This window comes from Triticum aestivum, chromosome 3D (genome assembly GCF_018294505.1).
Source record: "Triticum aestivum cultivar Chinese Spring chromosome 3D, IWGSC CS RefSeq v2.1, whole genome shotgun sequence".
NCBI classification, from domain to species: Eukaryota; Viridiplantae; Streptophyta; class Magnoliopsida; order Poales; family Poaceae; genus Triticum; species Triticum aestivum.
In genome coordinates, this window is record NC_057802.1 from 26,459,729 (window position 1) to 26,473,888 (window position 14,160).

General features: G+C 46.3%; 1 non-coding gene across 1 annotated transcript; it reads right to left on the reverse strand.

Annotated features, from left to right (window-relative positions):
• TRNAL-CAG (transfer RNA leucine (anticodon CAG)) lies at positions 1 to 81 on the reverse strand. The gene has a single exon. It is a non-coding gene; the product is annotated as a tRNA-Leu (tRNA).
• Between the last annotated feature and the right edge of the window lie 14,079 nt (positions 82 to 14,160).

Below are 14,160 nucleotides of genomic sequence, written 5' to 3' on the forward strand. Positions count from 1 at the left end.
TGTCAAGAGTGGGATTTGAACCCACGCCCTTTCGGACCAGTACCTGAAACTGGCGCCTTAGACCAACTCGGCCATCTTGACGTTGTGTTCAATCAGAAAACTAAACTTTATATATCCGCAGAATCTACTCCAAGTAGACATCTGGTTACATTGGAGTATTATAATCATGCGAGTAATTGATCAAAATTGATGTGCTAGTGCTACTATAATGCGAGTATTACCCGCGTTAGAAGGATTACATGGTACTGATTTTGGAAACTGAAACTAATGCATTTCTAGACTGTGACAAATTTCTTGTGCTTCAAATATATGCATTTTGTTACCGGATATGTGAAATGTCAGGGTCAATTACTGCTGCTGCTGCATACTGCTTCCTGTGATTTTAGTACGCAGACAATTCTTTGTTAACAGCCTGACTGCTGATTTGCTTGGAGCGATAAATTTATGTTGCCAGCATTCTGGATTGTGCATGTGATTTCTCAAATCTTTGAAACTTTTAAGAAATCTTGTAATATGCTGAGAACGGCTACATTATTGTAGAACACAAGGATTTTACATTTTGCATTTATCTGATACAGTGCGGCCTCGTTCGCTGGCATTCACCACGGCTATTGTTAGAGCGACTACTAGTGTCCATGGCAAGCTCTCGATCCCCGTTGCCATGCCCATACTGGTTCCAGCCAAGGTTTCCTACTAACAACTTCTTCCTGCTTCATATATTCTCCAGAGTTATTTGTCAAAAGCCTAGCGCTAAAATGTCAATGGTGTCTTCACCGCTTGGCTGACCTTCAAACAAGTAATGTGATGTACTTCTCACTCCTCTTTTAACAAACCTTGCAGGACTGATTCTCCAGAGTTGACAACCTTCTCCATTGCGTCGAGTCGATCAGCGATGACCACGACGATAGCGTGACTGTACGGGGGGTCGCTGATCATATGTACCAGTACGCTGAAGATACCCAGGGCCAAACCACCAAAGTTTCATACGAACGCATGGTCGAAATCCGTGTTCATATCATATAGTCAGAGTATCTCTGCAGTGTTCTTGAGCCTGTTTTGTTGACTCGTGTGTGAGGTTGATGTGGTCGATCGTCTGTCTATCCGAGGCAGCTCAAAGTCCTACCAAACTGTGCCATTTGCAGCCATGGTTTTTCTTGTTACCGTTGATAGTGTGCAGCCATGGTTTTTCTTGTTACCGTTGAGAGTGTGCATGGCTCCCATGCTTTCTTGTTAACGATTACTGCTAGTCAAAAAATATATGAAGGAGTCTCATTCACAAAAGGAAAAAGAAGCTCAACTATTGAAGGCAATTCTGGGAATTCAGCACGATGCGTTCATGGAAGGTGTTGGGAATTGGCACTGATGCATTTCATATTTCAGAATTCTTTTTTCTTGAAAAGGGGTACTTCATAGAGTCCCCACGAGGCTCGCAGTGAACCGGGGTCTCCTCCCGAACACCGCGGCGAAGCCTTTTGAGGGGCTGACGCGACGTCTCAACAGCCGCCTCTTCGCCGTCATCCCAGCTGTCAAGGGTGTTTGCTTGATTTGACCACCGTATGAGCACTTGTTCGATCATAGAGCCATTCTTCTTGCGCCATGATGTCTACTACACAACCTTTTTTTTTAGACGTTGTTCGGCCTCCAAGTGCAGAGGTTTGTAGGACAGTAGCAAATTTCCCTCAAGTGGATGACCTAAGATTTATCAATCCGTGGGAGACGTAAGATGAAGATGGTCTCTCTCAAACAACCCTGCAACCAAATAGCAAAGAGTCTCTTGTGTCCCCAACACACCCAATACAATGGTAAATTGTATATGCACTAGTTCGGCGAAGAGATGGTGATACAAGTGCAATATGAATGATAGATATAGGTTTTTGTAATCTGAAAATATAAAAACAGCAAGGTAACTAATGATAAAAGTGAGCGAAAACAGTATTGCAATGCGTTGAAACAAGGCCTAGGGTTCATACTTTCACTAGTGCAAATTCTCTCAACAAGGGTAACATAATTAGATCATATAACTATCCCTCAACATGCAACAAAGAGTCACTCCAAAGTCACTAATAGTGGAGAACAAACGAAGAGATTATTGTAGGATACGAAACCACCTCAAAGTTATCTTTTCTGATGAGGTAATAGCACCCCAGGTACCTTAACTTGCATGGAATGTGATGATTTAGTCCCAAACTTGCAAAATGCTACTCCACCATACCTCAACTTGCACTAGATGTGATGATTTAGTTCCTGGCCTATCACGGCATGACAAGTGGCAGCCAGCTGGCCGGACAGGTCGTCGCCTGTACTTTTACAAAAAACACCCTGCATCTTGTCTAATTAACCCCGCTACAGGCAGCTCTTCTCTTTCGCGCGATTTACAGGATACTTTCGCGCGATCCGCACTCGCCAGCGCCCACGATGCGTCTTGTCTAATTAAATAGTATCCTGTTCCTTGCTGACGCCCCAGCTGCGGGGTTCCAGCAGAATCCAGCGCACCTTACGCGGCCGATGGGGCCAGCGCCTTCTTCGGCCAGAACGGCAGCAACCCGGGCACCCAGAGTTCGGCAATCTTAAATGGCCCAGCGGAGGAGAAGGAGGCCGAGCGGAAGATGGCGATGTTTTCCGCCGTCGATGGCGGCCAGGGCGGGCTGCTCTCGGCCTTCTTCAGTAATGGCGGTGACATGCACATGCTCAACCCGACCTTCCTCAAGGGCATGGAGGAGGCCAACAACTTCTTGCCGACCAACAACACCCTCCTCGAAGCCATCCCCGGCAAGGAGCGCGGCTTCACCGTCAAGAAGGAGGTGGCGAATGGAACACCGACGTCCGGCAATGGCCGGGGCCGCAAATACAGGTACGACGAGGACGACCTGAAGGCGGAGACCGCCAGGAGCAGCAAGCTGATGATGCCGGACATCGAGGAGACCGGCGCCCGCGAGATGTTCGACGAAATAATGCTGGAGGGGTACGAGGCATGCATGCAGGGGATAGAGGAGCTGCGCCTCGCCATGGACAGCGAGGCCAAGAAGAAGAACGAGAAGGCGGCGCGCGCGAAGAAGAGCGAGGCGGTCGACCTGCGCACCATGCTCATCCACCGCGCGCAGGCCGTGGCCGCGGGCGACCGCCGGGGCGCGACGGAGCTGCTCAGGCAGATCAAGCAGCACTCCGGGCCGACGGGAGACGCCACGCAGAGGCTGGCGCACTTCTTCGCCGAGGGGCTGGAGGCGCGGCTGGCGGGCACGGGGAGCCAGGTCTACTGTTTCGCGCGATCCGCACTCGCTAGCGCCCACGATGCGTGCTCGTACGCGTACGTCTCGGCTGGCAACCAACAGATATCTACATGCATGCACTAACTGACTAGTGCATGCACGCTACACATTAACTAACTACTACTGATACGACCGCGCGCACGACGTATCCAACTAACTAGCTAGCTCTACGCGCGCACGACGCCAATGGACTGCGGCTCGAACTCGAGCACCCACGCAGGCATGCACCGGCGTCCGGTGTAGACCTAGACATACACACGCACACACGCTGGTGACCACAGACTCACACGCGTCACGGTTTATTTTCTAACACTTGGTGCCTTCGCGAGTGCTGCCGGTGGCGGAGCGGTAGAACCCGACGACGTCTCAGGCGCCAAGGCCCTTGTCCTTCACGAAGCGGCTCCAGCCTTGGTGAGGACGTAGCTCTGGCTGTTGTTCCAGTACGAGTAGCGGAACCGCCACACCTTGCCGGTGCCGTCCTCGAAATTCAGGACACAGAGCAACAGAAGAGCTGCCTGTAGCGGGGGTTAATTAGACAAGACACAGGGTGTTTTTTTGTAAAAGTGCAGGCGACGACTTGTCCGGCCAGCTGGCTGCCATTTATCGTGCTGTGATAGGCCGGGGACTAAATCATCACATCCAATGCAAGTTGGAGTATGATGGAGTTGCATTTTGCAAGTTTGTGACTAAATCATCACATTCCATACAAGTTAGGGTACTTGGGATGCTTTTACCTCTTTTCTGATCGATCTATTCAAGAGTCCGTAGTAAAATAACACGAAGCTATTCTTTCCGTTCGATCTATCCTAGAGTTCGTACTAGAATAACATCTTAAGACACAAATCAACCAAAACCCTAATGTCACCTAAATACTCCAATATCACCACAAGTATCCGTGGGTATGATTATACGATATGCATCGCACAATCTCAGATTCATCTATTCAAACCAACACAAAGTACTTCAAAGAGTGCCCCAAAGTTTCTACCGGAGAGTCAAGACGAAAACGTGTGCCAACCCCTATGCATAAGTTCACAAGGTCACTGAACCCGCAATTTGATCAGCAAAACATACATCAAGTAGATCACGTGAATATCCCATTGTCACCACAGATAAGCACATGCAAGACATACATCAAGTGTTCTCAAATCCTTAAATACTCAATCCGATAAGATAACTTCAAAGGGAAAACTCAATCCATTACAAGAGAGTAGAGGGGGAGAAACATCATAAGATCCAACTATAATAGCAAAGCTCGCGATACATCAAGATCGTGCCGAATCAAGAACACAAGAGAGAGGGAGAGGGAGAGAGAGAGAGATCAAACACATAGCTACTGGTACATACCCTCAGCCCCGAGGGTGAACTACTCCCTCCTCGTCATGGAGAGCGCCGGAATGATGAAGATCGCCATCGGTGAAGGATCCCCCTCCGGCAGGGTGCCGAAACAGGGTCCCGATTGGTTTTTGGTGGCTACAGAGGCTTGCGGCGGCGGAACTCCCGATCTAGGTTATGTTCTGGAGGTTTGGGTATTTGTAGGAATTTTTGGCGTCGGGAACAAGTCAGGGGGGTCCCCGAGTCGTCCACGAGATAGGGGGGCGCGCTCAGGGGGGTAGGGCGTGCCCCCACCCTCGTGGACGGCTTGGAACTCTTCTGGCCCAACTCTTTTACTCCGGGGGCTTCTTTTGGTCCATAAAAAATCATCAAAAATTGGCACGTCAATTGGACTCCGTTTGGTATTCCTTTTCTGTAAAAATCAAAAACAAGGAAAAAACATGTGGCACCCCGGCTCAGAGCAACCGGTTTACCTTGCATTGCCATCCCAGAGAGCAAGTCTTCTGGCAATACACAACAACATGGTACAGAAACAACCGCTTTATTGATACTAGCGGATTACATAAGTCTGATGTTACATCGAGATACGAGGCCAGGCGGCACACACGGTGCTGCTGAACAGTATGTACATTATTTAATTAACATGACGAGGGCCTCGATCACTTGAACTACGCGACAACGGAAGAACGACGAAGTGGAACTCCATAGCACAGGGACACCGACGTGGACACGGCCTAGACGCGAGATGCGCTCCGATGCAAACCGACTTGCCTGAAAGCTGGCATGACACGCCAGGTCAGTACATTGAATGTACTTGCAAGATCACAACAAACATAAGCACGATGATAGACAATATCATGACAATTAAGCAAATTAATGCAATGCAAGAACTGAAGGAAATATGCCCTAGAGGCAATAATAAAGTATTATATATTTCCTTGTATCATGATAAATGTTTATTATTCATGCTAGAATTGTATTAACCGGAAACATAATACATGTGTGAATACATAGACAAACAAAGTGTCACTAGTATGCCTCTACTTGACTAGCTCGTTAATCAAAGATGGTTATGTTTCCTAGCCATAGACATGAGTTGTTATTTGATTAACGGGATCGCCTCATTAGGAGAATGACGTGATTGACATGACCCATTACGTTAGCTTAGCACCCGATCGTTTAGTATGTTGCTATTGCTTTCTTCATGACTTATACATGTTCCCATGACTATGAGATTATGCAACTCCCGTTTACCGGAGGAACACTTTGTGTGCTACCAAACGTCACAACGTAACTGGGTGATTATAAAGGTGCTCTACAGGTTTCTCCAAAGGTACTTGTTGGGTTGGCGTATTTCGAGAATAGGATTTGTCACTCCGATTGTCGGAGAGGTATCTCAGGGCCCACTCGGTAATGCACATCACTATAAGCCTTGCAAGCATTGTGACTAATGAGTTAGTTGCGGGATGATGTATTACGGAATGAGTAAAGAGACTTGCCGGTAACGAGATTGAACTAGGTATCGAGATACCGACGATCGAATCTCGGGCAAGTAACATACCGATGACAAAGGGAACAACGTATGTTGTTATGCAGTCTGACCGATAAAGATCTTCGTAGAATATGTGGGAGCCAATATGGGCATCCAGGTCCCGCTATTGGTTATTGACCGGAAAGGTGTCTCGGTCATGTCTACATAGTTCTCGAACCCAAAGGGTCCGCACGCTTAAAGTTACGATGACAGTTATATTATGAGTTTATGTGATTTGATGTACCGAAGGTTGTTCGGAGTCCCGGATGTGATCACGGACATGACGAGGAGTCTCGAAATGGTCGAGACGTAAAGATTGATATATTGGACGACTATATTCGGACACCGGAAGTGTCCCGGAGAAGTTTCGGATTAAACCGGAGTGCCGGAGGGTTACCGGAACCCCCCGGGGAAGTATTGGGCCTTAGTGGGCCTTGAGGGGAGAGAGAGGGCAGCAGCCAGGAGGTGGTGCGCCCCCTCCCAGAGGAGTCCTAGTTGGACTAGGAGAGGGGGGCGCAGCCCCCTTTCCCTTTCCCTCTCCCTCTCTTTCCTTCCCCCCCTTCTTTTCCTAGTAGGACTAGGAAAGGGGAGTCCTACTCCTACTAGGAGGAGGACTCCCCCCCTCTCCTTGGCGCGCCCCATAGGCAGCCGGCCTCCCCCTTGCTCCTTTATATACGGGGGCAGGGGGGCACCTAAGAACACACTTGATATACGATATTTTAGCCGTGTGCGGTGCCCCCCTCCACCAGATTACACCTCGATAATACCGTCGTGAAGCTTAGGCGAAGCCCTGCGTCGGTGGAACATCATCATCGTCACCACGCCGTCGTGCTGACGAAACTCTCCCTCACCACTCGGCTGGATCGGAGTTCGAGGGACGTCATCGAGCTGAACGTGTGTAGAACTTCGGAGGTGCCGTACGTTCGGTACTTGATCGGTCGGATCGTGAAGACGTTCGACTACATCAACCGCGTTGTAATAACGCTTCCGCTGTAGGTCTACGAGGGTACGTGGACAACACTCTCCCCTCTCGTTGCTATGCATCACCATGATCTTGCGTATGCGTAGGAATTTTTTTGAAATTACTACGTTCCCCAACAGTGGCATCCGAGCCAGGTTTTATGCGTTGATGCTTTGCACGAGTAGAACACAAGTGAGTTGTGGGCGATATAAGTCATACTGCTTACCAGCATGTCATACTTTGGTTCAGCGGTATTGTGAGATGAAGCGGCCCGGACCGACATTACGCGTACGCTTACGCGAGACTGGTTTCACCGTTCGGAGCACTCGTTGCTTAAAGGTGACTGGCGGGTGTCTGTCTCTCTCACTTTAGTTGAACCGAGTGTGGCTACGCCCGGTCCTTGCGAAGGTTAAAACAGCACCAACTTGACAAACTATCGTTGTGGTTTTGATGCGTAGGTAAGAACGGTTCTTGCTAAGCCCGTAGTAGCCACGTAAAACTTGCAACAACAAAGTAGAGGACGTCTAACTTGTTTTTGCAGGGCATGTTGTGATGTGATATGGTCAAGACATGATGTGATATAATGTGTTGTATGAGATGATCATGTTTTGTAACCGAGTTATCGGCAACTGGCAGGAGCCATATGGTTGTCGCTTTATTGTATGAGATGCAATCGCCATGTAATAGTTTTACTTTATCACTAAGCGGTAGCGATAGTCGTAAAAGTAATAAGTTGGCGAGACGACAACGATACTACGATGGACATCAAGGTGTCGAGCCGGTGACGATGGTGATCATGATGGTGCTTCGGAGATGGTGATCACAAGCACGGTGCTTCGGAGATGGAGATCACAAGCACAAGATGATGATGGCCATATCATATCACTTATATTGATTGCATGTGATGTTAATCCTTTATGCATCTTATCTTGCTTTGATTGACGGTAGCATTATAAGATGATCTCTCACTAAAATTTCAAGATAAAAGTGTTCTCCCTGAGTATGCACCGTTGCAAAAGTTCTTCGTGCTGAGACACCACGTGTTAATCGGGTGTGATAGGCTCTACGTTCAAATACAACGGGTGCAAAACAGTTGCACACGCGGAATACTCGGGTTAAACTTGACGAGCCTAGCATATACAGATATGGCCTCGGAACACAGAGACCGTAAGGTCGAGCGTGAATCATATAGTAGATATGATCAACATAGTGATGTTCACCATTGAAACTACTCCATCTCACGTGTTAATCGGTCATGGTTTAGTTGCTTTGGATCACGTAATCACTTAGATGATTAGAGAGATGTCTATCTAAGTGGGAGTTCTTAAGTAATATGATTAATTGAACTTAAATTTATCATGAACTTAGTACCTAATAGTATCTTGCTTGTGTATGTTAATTGTAGATATATGGCCCGTGCTGTTGTTCCGTTGAATTTTAATGCGTTCCTTGAGAAAGCTAAGTTGAAAGATGATGGTAGCAATTACACGGACTGGGTCCGTAACTTGAGGATTATCCTCATTGCTGCACAGAAGAATTACGTCCTGGAAGCACCGCTAGGTGCCAGGCCTCCTGCAAGAGCTACACCAGAAGTTATGAACGTCTGGCAAAGCAAAGCTGATGACTACTCAATAGTTCAGTGTGCCATGCTTTACGGCTTAGAACCGGGACTTCAACGACGTTTTGAACGTCATGGAGCATATGAGATGTTCCAGGAGTTGAAGTTAATATTTCAAGCAAATGCCCGGATTGAGAGATATGAAGTCTCCAATAAGTTCTATAGCTGCAAGATGGAAGAGAATAGTTCTGTCAGTGAGCATATACTCAGAATGTCTGGGTATAATAATCACTTGATTCAACTGGGAGTTCAACTTCCGGATGATTGCGTCATTGACAGAATTCTTCAATCACTGCCACCAAGCTACAAGAGCTTCATGATGAACTATAACATGCAAGGGATGGATAAGACGATTCCCGAGCTCTTCGCAATGCTAAAAGCAGCGGAGGTAGAAATCAAAAAGGAGCATCAAGTGTTGATGGTCAGTAAAACCACTAGTTTCAAGAAAAAGGGCAAAGGGAAGAAGAAAGGGAACTTCAAGAAGAATAGCAAGCAAGTTGCTGTTCAGGAGAAGAAATCCAAGTCTGGACCTAAGCCTGAAACTGAGTGCTTCTACTGTAAGCAGACTGGCCACTGGAAGCGGAACTGCCCCAAGTATTTGGCGGATAAGAAGGATGGCAAGGTTAACAAAGGTATATGTGATATACATGTTATTGATGTGTACCTTACTAATACTCGCAGTAGCACCTGGGTATTTGATACTGGTTCTGTTGCTAATATTTGCAACTCAAAACAGGGGCTACGGATTAAGCGAAGTTTAGCTAAGGACGAGGTGACGATGCGCGTGGGAAATGGTTCCAAAGTCGATGTGATCGCCGTCGGCACGCTACCTCTACATCTACCTTCGGGATTAGTTTTAGACCTAAATAATTGTTATTTGGTGCCAGCGTTGAGCATGAACATTATATCTGGATCTTGTTTAATGCGAGACGGTTATTCATTTAAATCAGAGAATAATGGTTGTTCTATTTATATGAATAATATCTTTTATGGTCATGCACCCTTGAAGAGTGGTCTATTTTTAATGAATCTCGATAGTAGTGATACACATATTCATAATGTTGAAACCAAAAGATGCAGAGTTAATAATGACAGTGCAACTTATATGTGGCACTGCCGTTTGGGTCATATTGGTGTAAAGCGCATGAAGAAACTCCATACTGATGGAATTTTGGAAACACTTGATTTTGAATCACTTGGTACTTGCGAACCGTGCCTTATGGGCAAGATGACAAAAACACCGTTCTCCGGAACTATGGAGAGAGCAAAAGATTTGTTGGAAATCATACATACAGATGTATGTGGTCCGATGAATATTGAAGCTCGTGGCGGATATCGTTATTTTCTCACCTTCACAGATGATTTGAGCAGATATGGGTATATCTACTTAATGAAACATAAGTCTGAAACATTTGAAAAGTTCAAAGAATTTCAGAGTGAAGTTGAAAATCATCGTAACAAGAAAATAAAATTCCTACGATCTGATCGTGGAGGAGAATATTTGAGTTACGAGTTTGGTCTACATTTGAAACAATGCGGAATAGTTTCGCAACTCACGCCACCCGGAACACCACAGCGTAATGGTGTGTCTGAACGTCGTAATCGCACTTTACTAGATATGGTGCGATCTATGATGTCTCTTACTGATTTACCGCTATCGTTTTGGGGTTATGCTTTAGAGACGGCTACATTCACTCTAAATAGGACACCATCGAAATCCGTTGAGACGACGCCTTATGAACTATGGTTTGGCAAGAAACCAAAGTTGTCGTATCTTAAAGTTTGGGGTTGCGATGCTTATGTGAAGAAACTTCAACCTGATAAGCTCGAACCTAAATCGGAGAAATGTGTCTTCATAGGATACCCAAAGGAGACCGTTGGGTACACCTTCTATCACAGATCCGAAGGCAAGATATTTGTTGCTAGAAATGGATCCTTTCTAGAGAAGGAGTTTCTCTCGAAAGATGTGAGTGGGAGGAAAGTAGAACTTGATGAGGTAACCGTACCTGCTCCCTTATTGGAAAGTAGAACATCGCAGAGATCAGTTTCTGCGACACCTACACCAAGTAGTGAGGAAGTTAATGATAATGATCATGAAACTTCAGATCAAGTTATTACTGAACTTCGTAGGTCAACTAGATCAAGATCCGCACCAGAGTGGTACGGTAATCCTGTTCTGGAGGTCATGTTACTAGACCATGGCGAACCTACGAACTATGAAGAAGCAATGGTGAGCCCAGATTCCGCAAAATGGCTTGAAGCCATGAAATCCGAGATAGGATCCATGTATGAGAACAAAGTATGGACTTTGGTTGACTTGCCCGATGGTCGGCAAGCCATTGAAAATAAATGGATCTTCAAGAAGAAGACTGACGCTGATGGTAATGTTACTATCTATAAAGCTCTTGTTGCGAAAGGTTTTCGACAAGTTCAAGGGATTGACTACGATGAGACCTTCTCACCCGTAGCGATGCTTAAGTCTGTCCGAATCATGTTAGCAATTGCCGCATTTTATGATTATGAAAATGGATGTCAAAACTGCGTTCCTGAATGGATTTCTGGAAGAAGAGTTGTATATGATGCAACCGGAAGGTTTTGTCAATCCAAAGGGAGCTAACAAAGTGTGCAAGCTCCAGCGATCCATTTATGGACTGGTGCAAGCCTCTCGGAGTTGGAATAAACTCTTTGATAGTGTGATCAAAGCATTTGGTTTTATACAGACTTTTGGAGAAGCCTGTATTTACAAGAAAGTGAGTGGGAGCTCGATAGCATTTCTGATATTATATGTGGATGACATATTACTGATTGGAAATGATATTGAATTTCTGGATAGCATAAAGGGATACTTGAATAAAAGTTTTTCAATGAAAGACCTCGGTGAAGCTGCATATATATTAGGCATTAAGATCTATAGAGATAGATCAAGGCGCTTAATTGGACTTTCACAAAGCACATACCTTGACAAAGTTTTGAAGAAGTTCAAAATGGATCAAGCAAAGAAAGGGTTCTTGCCTGTACTACAAGGTGTGAGATTGAGTAAGACTCAATGCCCGACCACTGCAGAAGATAGAGAGAAGATGAAAGATGTTCCCTATGCTTCAGCCATAGGCTCTATCATGTATGCAATGTTGTGTACCAGACCTGATGTGTCCCTGGCTATAAGTTTAGCAGGGAGGTACCAAAGTAATCCAGGAGTGGATCACTGGACAGCGGTCAAGAACATCCTGAAATACCTGAAAAGGACTAAGGATATGTTTCTCGTATATGGAGGTGACAAAGAGCTCATCGTAAATGGTTACGTTGATGCAAGCTTTGACACTGATCCGGACGATTCGAAATCGCAAACCGGATACGTATTTACATTGAACGGTGGAGCTGTCAGTTGGTGCAGTTCCAAGCAAAGTGTCGTGGCAGGATCTACGTGTGAAGCGGAATACATAGCTGCTTCGGAAGCAGCGAATGAAGGAGTCTGGATGAAGGAGTTCATAACCGATCTAGGTGTCATACCTAGTACATCGGGACCAATGAAAATCTTTTGTGATAATACTGGTGCAATTGTCTTAGCAAAGGAATCCAGATTTCACAAGAGAACCAAGCACATCAGAAGACGCTTCAATTCCATCCGGGATTTAGTCCAGGTGGGAGACATAGAAATTTGCAAGATACATACGGATCTGAATGTAGCAGATCCGTTGACTAAGCCTCTTCCACGAGCAAAACATGATCAGCACCAAGACTCCATGGGTGTAAGAATCATTACTATGTAATCTAGATTATTGACTCTAGTGCAAGTGGGAGACTGAAGGAAATATGCCCTAGAGGCAATAATAAAGTATTATATATTTCCTTGTATCATGATAAATGTTTATTATTCATGCTAGAATTGTATTAACCGGAAACATAATACATGTGTGAATACATAGACAAACAAAGTGTCACTAGTATGCCTCTACTTGACTAGCTCGTTAATCAAAGATGGTTATGTTTCCTAGCCATAGACATGAGTTGTTATTTGATTAACGGGATCGCCTCATTAGGAGAATGACGTGATTGACATGACCCATTACGTTAGCTTAGCACCCGATCGTTTAGTATGTTGCTATTGCTTTCTTCATGACTTATACATGTTCCCATGACTATGAGATTATGCAACTCCCATTTACCGGAGGAACACTTTGTGTGCTACCAAACGTCACAACGTAACTGGGTGATTATAAAGGTGCTCTACAGGTGTCTCCAAAGGTACTTGTTGGGTTGGCGTATTTCGAGAATAGGATTTGTCACTCCGATTGTCGGAGAGGTATCTCAGGGCCCACTCGGTAATGCACATCACTATAAGCCTTGCAAGCATTGTGACTAATGAGTTAGTTGCGGGATGATGTATTACGGAACGAGTAAAGAGACTTGCCGGTAACGAGATTGAACTAGGTATCGAGATACCGACGATCGAATCTCGGGCAAGTAACATACCGATGACAAAGGGAACAACGTATGTTGTTATGCGGTCTGACCGATAAAGATCTTCGTAGAATATGTGGGAGCCAATATGGGCATCCAGGTCCCGCTATTGGTTATTGACCGGAAAGGTGTCTCGGTCATGTCTACATAGTTCTCGAACCCAAAGGGTCCGCACGCTTAAAGTTACGATGACAGTTATATTATGAGTTTATGTGATTTGATGTACCGAATGTTGTTCGGAGTCCCGGATGTGATCACGGACATGACGAGGAGTCTCGAAATGGTCGAGACGTAAAGATTGATATATTGGACGACTATATTCGGACACCGGAAGTGTTCCGGAGAAGTTTCGGATTAAACCGGAGTGCCGGAGGGTTACCGGAACCCCCCGGGGAAGTATTGGGCCTTAGTGGGCCTTGAGGGGAGAGAGAGGGCAGCAGCCAGGAGGTGGTGCGCCCCCTCCCAGAGGAGTCCTAGTTGGACTAGGAGAGGGGGGCGCAGCCCCCTTTCCCTCTCCCTCTCCCTCTCTTTCCTTCCCCCATTCTTTTCCTAGTAGGACTAGGAAAGGGGAGTCCTACTCCTACTAGGAGGAGGACTCCCCCCCTCTCCTTGGCGCGCCCCATAGGCAGCCGGCCTCCCCCTTGCTCCTTTATATACGGGGGCAGGGGGGCACCTAAGAACACACTTGATATACGATACTTTAGCCGTGTGCGGTGCCCCCCTCCACCAGATTACACCTTGATAATACCGTCGCGAAGCTTAGGCGAAGCCCTGCGTCGGTGGAACATCATCATCGTCACCACGCCGTCGTGCTGACGAAACTCTCCCTCAACACTCGGCTGGATCGGAGTTCGAGGGACGTCATCGAGCTGAACGTGTGTAGAACTTCGGAGGTGCCGTACGTTCGGTACTTGATCGGTCGGATCGTGAAGACGTTCGACTACATCAACCGCGTTGTAATAACGCTTCCGCTATCGGTCTACGAGGGTAC